Raw genomic sequence first — 9,533 nt, forward strand, 5'->3', positions numbered from 1 at the left:
TAAAATTCTAGTATAACTTCTAAGCAGGGTTGGCTTATGGGGAAAACTGAGTTAAAGAAGAAAAGATTCTTTACTGCAGACTGTGTCTTGTCAGTCTTTAATATTCTCTTGTGTGTGTACATGTGCTTAGACGCGTGTGTCTGATTCTTTGTGACCCCAAGGACTGTAGCCCACCAGGCTCCTCTGTCCATAGGGATTCTCCAGGAAAGAATAGTGGACTGGGTTGCTACACCCTCCTTCAGGGGATCTTCCCAACCCAGGGATTGAGCCCAGGTCCCCTGCATTGCAGGTGGATTCTTTACCATCTGAGCCACCAGGGAAGCCTAAGAATACTGGAGTGGGTAGCCTATCCATTCTCCAGGGGGTCTCCCTGACCCAGGAATCAAACTGGGACCTCCTACATTGCAGGCAGATTCTTTACCAGCTGAGCTGCCATGGAAGCCCAATATTCTCTTAACATTCTCTAAATATGTAGATTTCCCCAATTTTGCTTGATCATAGAACAGTGTGTGTGTATGTGGGACAGAGAGAGAGGGAGAGAGAAATATTTATCAGGAAACTATTTCTCAGTGTAACTATACTTCAGGAAATGCTATTATAAACTCTCCTCTCTTCAGCTGGCATCGCTCTGAGAAATCACTGCCCCTCACCTGGGACTGCTGTCATACTGACAGGCCACTATAGTGGAGTAATTGAGGAAAGACCTCTTGATGGCTTTCATTACTATCTCTCTGTGTCGAAGATGCACATACCTATGTACAACCTCGTCTCTCATTTGAGTGCCACATAGGCACCTCAAGTACAGATCCAAAACTCAGCAACCTCCCACTCAGCCTGCTCTACACCCCCACCACCCCCATTACCATCTCACGGAAAGCTTGACTAAACTCTCAGTTGCCCAAGTCAGAAACAAGGCATCCTTTTAAGTTACTGTCTGTCACATACCACCACATGCTATTGTTAATAATGATTAAGGAAGACAATTTAGGCGACAAGGACAAACTTTATCTAACACTTCATAAAGTAGACTGTCTCCATTCAGAGAACTGCAAAGTGGGACCAAAGGCAGGAAGTGTTTATAGAACAGAAAATAAAAAGGAAGGAAGATAAAAAGAGAAAATGTCTGATTGACTGTGGCCACATAGTCAACCTTGATTGTGGTGAGAAGGAACAAAGAAATAATTATAGCGCCTACAGTTGATGTGTTGACTGCTCAAGCAAAGCATCTACAAGAATACAAAAGTTACAAAAATACTTCAATGTGCTGATGTGGTGCTTGGGGCAAGAGCAGCTCCATCCTGGGCCTTAAGAACTATGTCAAAATTATCAACCACTCAGTCTTTTTATTTAATATAAATTTATTTATTTTAATTGGAGGTTAATTACTTTACAATATTGTATTGGTTTTGCCATACATCAACATGAATCCGCCACAAGTATTATTGTTTTTGTTGTTTAGTCACTAAGTCATATCCAACTCTTTTGTGACCCCATGGACTATGGCCCACCAGGCTCCTCTGTCAATGGGATTTCCCAGGCAAGAATACAGGAATGGGTTGTCATTTCCTCCCACCGGGGATCTTTCCAACCCAGGGACTGAACCCATGTCTCCTGCATTGCAGGTGGCTTCTTTACCACTGAGCAATGGGGGAACCCCAAAAAATACCCCATAAAAAAGGATTATGCAGCAGAAAAAAAGAGAGAACTTTAGGAATATCAGGAGACTAGAGCATAGAGTCTAGTCAAGACTAGAGTTCTGCATAGCAGAAATAATGATCATTTTAATTGAGAAAACATTTTCTTTAATGTACTTCTCTCTGTCATCCTACTGCGAAAGGCTAATCCAAGTGTTCCACCAGCAGAGGCAACTGTCCCTGGTAGTCAGAAAAGGATAGGGAATTGTAAACCACTCAGACCCAAACCTATAAGATTTCATTGAGAACTGATGTCGTTTCCAACCGTTAGATGTTTACTATCCATTTGGAGAAACAAGGGAAAAATTGGAGAACAAAACAATGTCAGGGCAGACCATGTTGTTAAATAATCCAGAAGAATGCTCAAACACTTAAAAAACAAAAAACAAAACTAAATTAGAGAAGGGATTTAGAAGAAGGTCAGACTCATGGCTTGGTTTTCTCAGTGTATGATATTGATCAAGCATCATAGATGATAATGGAATCCAGGAATTTAGAAGGCTTGCAGTTGGCCAGACAAGGAGTTGGAGTACAAAATATGGATGCTTCATTATCAAGCAGTAGTATCTGTCAAAATGGCCCCTGAATGAACAAAACCTCACATAAACATGAAAAATCATTGAGTTCTCATTTAGGCTTTTTTTTTTTTAATGAGTTAGTCTGTTTTTATTATTAGAAAATAAATACTATTGAGATATGAGGCAAATACAGATAGAATCCTCAAGCTGAGGGTAGGCAGTATTTTTTTTATTATTACGGCTACAATAACCAACAGTGATATCCCTTTCCTTTGAGACTTAATCCAGTGTGGCCTGGATTGGCAAACTTTCATCTATAGCAGCCCCCTACTGGCATCATTGTCCCAGATACTACACTGCCAAAAAGTTTGACACTTTTTAACATAATGTCTGTGATATATTGTGGCTACTTGATTTAGGCCCTAGGAAAAATAGGGGCCGTAGAAGTAGAAATACATTGTTGTACACACTAAAATTATGTAGTATTATAAGCCAATGTTGGTGCTTCCTAGGTGGCATTAGTGATAAAGAACCTGCCTGCCAATGCAGAAGACATAATGAGATGCTGGTTTGATCTCTGGGTCAGGAAGATTCCCTGGAGGAGGGCATGGCAACCCACTCTACTATTCTTGCCTGGAAAATCCCAGGGACAGAGGAACCTGGTGGGCTATAATCTATAGGATTACAAAGAGTCAGACAGGACTAAAATGACTTAGCACATAAACCAATGTTATCTCAATAAAAAACAAATTTAAAAAAATTTTTAAAAACTGTCTTAGTACATTCAGTCTGCTATAACAAAAATACCATAGATTTGGTAGCTTATTAGCAACAGAAATTAATTTCTCATGATTCTAGAGCCTGGGAAGTCTAAGATCAAGGCACTAGTAGATTTGGTTTCTGGTGAGAACCTGCTTCCTGATTGATAGGCGGTCATTTCCTCCCTGTGTCCTTACAAGCCTCAAGGGAGAGATGGAGAGCCCTGGGGTCTCTTTCATAAGGGCACTAATCCCATTCATGAGTGCCCCACCCTCATGACCTAATTACTTCCCAAAGTCCCCATCTACTAGTACCATCACATTGGGGATTATGTTTCAATGTATGAATTTGGGGAACACTTTCAGTTTATAATGGCTTCCCTGGTGTCTCAGAGGTTAAAGTGCTGCCTGCAATGCAGGAGACCTGGCTTTGATACCTGGGTCAGGAAGATCCCCTGAAGAAGGAAATGGCAACCCACTCCAGTATTCTTGCTTTGAGAATCCCATGGATGTAGGAGCCTGGTGGGCTACAGTCCACGGGGTCGCAAAGAGTCAGACACGACTGAGCGACTTCACTTTCACTTTCTTTTCAGTTTATAGCAGTAAAGGAAATAACAGGGTTGGAAAATAGAAGGCACTCAGAAAGAGACTTTAAGTCGTTTAACATCTTTGAATCTTACTTTCTTCGTCTATGCTGTTGGGATCATTTCTACTTCATGGCCAAATGAGAACCAAATAAGAAACTATGTAGAAGAGCTTTGTAAAACTTAAAGTATGATATGAATGTTAGTTGCTATCCTCAGCATATTCCTTAGACCACTCCTGGTCTATCTTCCAGATTTTTCAGATTTAAAGCATAAGACCTAATGAGCTGAAGAGACTTCCTCAGGTCTCTCAGCTAGGGAAGAGCTCAGCAGATACCACAATCATCCACTCCTTCAGTCATTAAAGGGATGGTTAGACTCCAGAAGGATGCACAAAAGTGGACCATGTGTGCTAAAGACTCTTGATTTCTGCCTAAAAGTTGAGCCTCTCTCTTATTAAGGTCCCATCTTTTTTAAGCTCATGCAAATATGGACCAGGGAGAAACCACCAAAATTATATGACTGTAAACCATGCTAGATGGACTTGTCCTCCTGCCTGAGGTCAGAGCGAGCAAGGTGATAGGTCTCTGTGAAAACACAGTTACTCCCTGTGATTGCAAGAGTAGCTATCTTCTCTCCTAATTCCATCTGGTCTTGGCTATACATTTATATCCCTCCTATCCATCAGTAAAGGCCTCCACAGCCCTGGGACAAGAATCAGAAACTTAAAGTTCATTGTGTAGCCTTCCCTTCATTTCTTCTCAGAAGGAATCTAAGTCTTCAGGTGAAAGAGGATCTTTTTGCAGAACAGCCCACTCCTGAGTCTAAAGGTACAAATATGACAGGGTGTGGTCATGCTACCTGAAGGTGTCCAGTGTCCCACAAAGACAGGCCTCCCTCATAAACTTAGGAAAGTCACTGGCAAGAGTTGCTTTGAGACTCAGCCTTGTAAGAGGCAGTTATGAAGATTCAGAGGCTTAAAAATACAGTGCAAGTAACTGACACATAAAATTTCCTGCAGAAACCCATCATCCTAGAAGGTGTAATCTCCTCTAAATATATTCTCCATCTTGTCCTCTCAGTCAGTGAACACCAAGTGTCCTTGACTTTACAGGACATAAAACTAATCCAAACATGACCTTCATCTTTTTGTACATTTTTTCCAGCAGGGAAAATAAGGGAAGCTATAAGACAGGAAAGGTCTTGTTAAAAAAAAAATTGTGTGTATATGTGTGAACACACATTTAGCAGCAGAAGCCTTTATTCAAATGAAGCTTTAAATGGAACAGCAATAAATAAGATACATAAAAACAGAGCTGCTCAGTAAGCACAAGGGTGGGTCTCAGAGACTGCTCATCTTCTTCCTTCCTATTGTGGCTTCTCAGGAACCTTTGTCCAGCTATAAGTTCAGAAAACCACTGGTCCGAGTGAGATCAGACCCCTGGGTTCCTCACCAGTGTAGGGGCTCGTTTTCAGTTGTGGGACCAGGGCTGTGGCTGCTTCAGTCCTGCAGTCCTCACTAACTCGGAGACTCTCAGGCTTCGTGTTTCATTGCCATGTCTCAGTGGAAAAAAGAAACCAGTTCTACCATCAATATCTCCCCTTCCCCGTCTGAGAGGTTAGGCGCTATGGTTTCCTGCAGAAGGAATGGTGGGGTAGTTTCTCCCAGCTGAGGGCAATAATGCTTGCCACAAGCATCCTGAGGTTTTGTTACCTGGTTGGAGTTTCAGGCTCACTGTAGGTGCAACGTGGGGCTTGGGGCTGGAGGAGTTCCATGGCTCTGGCATGTGCTGTGATACACTGCATGCTTTTCTGGCTGAATATAACCGAACAGTGATACTGACATATACAGGAGTGCTCCTTATGTGTCCCCAGGCAAGAAGAAAAGTCACTGAGTCAGTAGGTAGTGTGGTACAGGGGAGAGAGGCCTGGACTCAGATATAGAAGTGCTGTATTCTAGTCTCTGTTGCCCAGGGAAAGTCCACTTAATCCACCGGGGGATCACTTTTTGAAAAAAAAAAAAAAAGTGTTGGATAATCCATACATTCTCTCTGGGCCTTAAACATTCTGAATATTTATTACTTCATAATATAAAAAATGAATTTCTACTACATAATAATTTTGTCTGAGATTTGGTACAGAATCTAGAGGAAGAGTTACGACAGCTACCATTTACTGAGCATTTGCTATGGGCCAAATAGTGCACTTAGGGACAGTGTGAGATGGGCATGGCACTTCCTCCTTTACAGATGAGAAAGGCTAAAATCAGTGAGTTTAGGTGACTTGCTGAAAGCACACTGCATGGAAGTGGCAGATCTAGAATTAAAAACTTTCCCATGACACAAGTACCTGCTCTCCTACTCAACTTCCTGCAGAGCTAATCTGACGTTAACATCTGCTGCAGATGAGTGGATAAATGAGCTGATGAGCTAAAGTTTCACCAGGAGTACCCTCAGATGATCTCACAATATTTTCTTAGTTTACAAGAGGGGCAAGAAGAGGGCATTTCTCTCTTTATAAAGCAAAACCTGAAAATGTTTGGAGATACCCAGTCTTGTATCTGTTGTTACCCAACCACAGTTTTGAGTAACTCCCATGCATAGTGAACATAATCTCTTAGCTTAAAAAAAGAAGAACTCTTAAAAAGAAAGTTTAGACAAGAGATAATCCTATCCTCAACTGAGCTTCCCTGGTGGCTCAGAGGGTAAAGCATCTGCCTACAATGTGGGAGACCCAGATTCGATCACTGGGTTGGGAAGATCCCCTGGAGAAGGAAATGGCAACCCACTCCAGTACTCTAATCCTCAATTAGAGGAGCCTAATTTGCAGGAGCCAGAAAAGAAGGCAGGCAGCAACTGAATGTGCAATGCTGATCTCAGCTTTTCTACTCTGAAGTCAACTCAGCTCTTTAGAGATGCACAGGGCAAGGAACACATGCCCACCACACCCTATGTTTCTACCTACTGAGAACATGTGTCAGCAAGAGGAGGAGCAAGTGCAGACAGGAGCATGACAGGAAGAGTTGGAACTCAAATACAAAGCTCCAGCTCCTACTGAGTCTGCCACCATGATAGCAGGGGAGATGGAGCACTACAGATTCATCATGGGTCCTCTGCTGAGCCCTTATTTCCCCAAATCTTTATTTCCCACTTCTAAATCTTGAGGGCAACGGATTAGAAAATGCTTTGCTTATGCCAAATAATTCCAGAGAAAGGAATTAAAGTTCCATATTCTTGATATATAATTAACACCTTATAATTATTATTGCTATTATTTTTATTAAGTTTATTTTTAGAATAATTTTAGGTTCTGAGCAAAATTGAGTGGAAAGTACAGAAATTTCTCATTCACCCTCCATCCTCCACACTTTCATAGCCACCCCCACTATCAACATCCCACAACAGTGTGGTACATGTATCACAATCAATGAACATATATCAGTACATCATCACTCAAGGTCTATAATTTACATTAGTATTCGTTCTTGGTATTGTACATTCTGCTGGTTTTGACAAACATATAATGACATATATCCACCATTGAAGTAGCACAAAGAACAGTTCCACCACCCTAAAAATCCTCTATGCTGTGCCTATTTATTCCTCCCTCAATCCCTAAGCTCTGGCAACCACTGATTATTTTTACTATATCCAAAGATGTGCCTTTTTCACAACATTGTACAATTGGGATTAAATGCCATATAGCCTTTTCAGATTGACTTCTTTTACTTAGTAATATGCATTTAAGTTTCCTCCATGTATTATATTTTTATAGCTTGATAACTCATTTCTTTTTAGCACTAAATAATATTCCATTGTCTATATACCACAGTTTATTTTTCCATTCATCTGTTGAAGGACATCTTGGATGTTTCCAAGTTTTGGCAATTATAAATAAAATTGCTATAAACGTGCAGTTTTTTGTGTGTGAATACAAGCTTTCAACTCATTTGGGTAAATACCAAGGAGTATGATTGCTGAATCATATCAAAAGTATGTTCAGTTTTGTAAGAAACTTCCAAACTGTCTTTCAAAGCATTTGTACTATTTTGTATTCCCACCAGCAAGGAATGAGAGTTCTTGTTGCTCCATATCGTCATTGGTGTTGTCCATGTTCTGGATATTGGTCATTCTGATAGATAAGTAGTAGTCATTTTATTATTATTTTAAGTATCTTATTTATTTAAGCTGCCCCAGGTCTGAATTGTGGTACATGAGATCTTCAATATTTATTTGTGGTATGAAGGATCTAGTTCCCTAACCAGGGATCAAATCTTGGCCCCCTGCATTGATAGCTCAGAGTCTTAGGCACAGAGAAGTGCCTTATAAAAAATCATTTATTTTATTTAAAATTTTGAATCATAAGTATAATTTTCTATTTATATATGTAGTTTTACATTGGTTATTTGATTAATGTTTGCCTTTCCCCCAGAAACTGTGAGTTTAGTGAGAGCAGGGACTGATTCTATTTTTGTTTATTTTGTACTTACATTTCATATAATACCTTGAATATAGTAGACCCTCAGTGAATATTTGAGTGAATTGTGACCAGTCTTATCAGCTCATCTTGGAGATAAGTTTTTACACAAGGATCCAGGTCTACTGAAGATAATGAAGAAGAATCTGACCTGTTTAAACCATTCCCAGGATACCAGCTTACCTGAGGCTTTCAAAATTTAGCAGTGGCCTCAGCTATACTCACAGGTGTCTGATCATTAGTCTTTGGTAGTTATTGATTTAGGCTGTTGCTCTTCATGTAGAAACCAAATTACTCAGTCCAGTTAATAAACTATTAGACAAATATAGCTGTTTTCCTTTTTGCATCATCTAAGGAAACCTGGCTTCTTACTCAAGCACTTCTTCAGGGCTTCATGGATGTCTCTGTTTCTCAGGCTATAGATGATGGGGTTGAACATTGGTGTTAGGATGGTATAGATCAGAGAAAATCCTTTGCGCAAGAACTGGGAAGAGTTGGCTGAGGGCACAAGGTATGTGGCAATCAGTGTCCCATAAAACACCATGACCACGGTGAGGTGGGAGGAGCAAGTGGAAAAGGCCTTTTGCCAGCCGGTGCCAGATGGAATTCTTAGGATAGCAGCAAGAATGCAGGAGTAGGAGGCTGTGATGAAGAGAAATGGGATCAGAGTCACTGCAGAAGAGGTGGCATAGGCAATCGTCTCAGTCAGTGAGGTATCCATGCAGGAGAGATGGACCAGAGGGGCAAAGTCACAAAAGAAGTGATCAATTTCGTTGGGTCAGCAGAAGGTTAATCTAGACAGTAGGACCATCGTGATTGTTGTGAGAAGGAAGCAGCAGAGCCAAGAGCTGGCAGCCAGCCTAATGCAGAAGGGGCCAGTCATGAGAATGGGATAGTGGAGAGGTTGGCAGACGGCCAGGTAGCGGTCATAGGACATCACCGCGAGCAAGAGGCACTCTGTTGCAGCCAGGGAGCCAAAGAAGTAGAACTGTGCCAGGCAGCCAGCCACAGAGATAGTCTTCTGTCTGGCTAGGATAATCAGCAACATCTTGGGGACAATACTGGATGTATACCACATCTCTAGAAAGGACAAGTTCACCAGAAAGAAGTACATGGGGGTGTGGAGGGGATGGCTGAATAAAACTAGCAGGACAATGAGGGTGCTTCCAGAAATAATTAAGATATATGAAACTAAAAACATCATAAAGAGAAAAATATTTAGCTCTTGGATGGAAGAGAATCCTTTAAGCACAAACTCCACTACTGTTTGGTTTTCCCAGGGCAGGGTCACCATGGCATGGCCTCCTTGAATGAGTGATAAAATATTCAAAATGCAGAAAGTTGTAACTTATACATAGAGCATGGATGGACAGTGGATGCTTTTCATTCGCCACTCAGGTTTTTGGAAAATTGTTTTTAATCTGGGTGAAGGAGTGTTTTCTTTTTTTCCAAGACCTGAAATGAGAAAGAAAAGAATCTTCAATAGGAACTTGTGACCCTTTC

At 41.1% G+C, this 9,533-nt stretch overlaps 1 pseudogene; it reads right to left on the reverse strand.

Moving 5' to 3' along the window:
• Window positions 1-8,376: 8,376 nt before the first annotated feature.
• LOC128045445 (olfactory receptor 11A1-like) lies at window positions 8,377-9,324 on the reverse strand (annotated as a pseudogene).
• Window positions 9,325-9,533: the final 209 nt, after the last annotated feature.

Source organism: Budorcas taxicolor, chromosome 3 (assembly GCF_023091745.1).
Source record: "Budorcas taxicolor isolate Tak-1 chromosome 3, Takin1.1, whole genome shotgun sequence".
Taxonomy (NCBI): Eukaryota; Metazoa; Chordata; class Mammalia; order Artiodactyla; family Bovidae; genus Budorcas; species Budorcas taxicolor.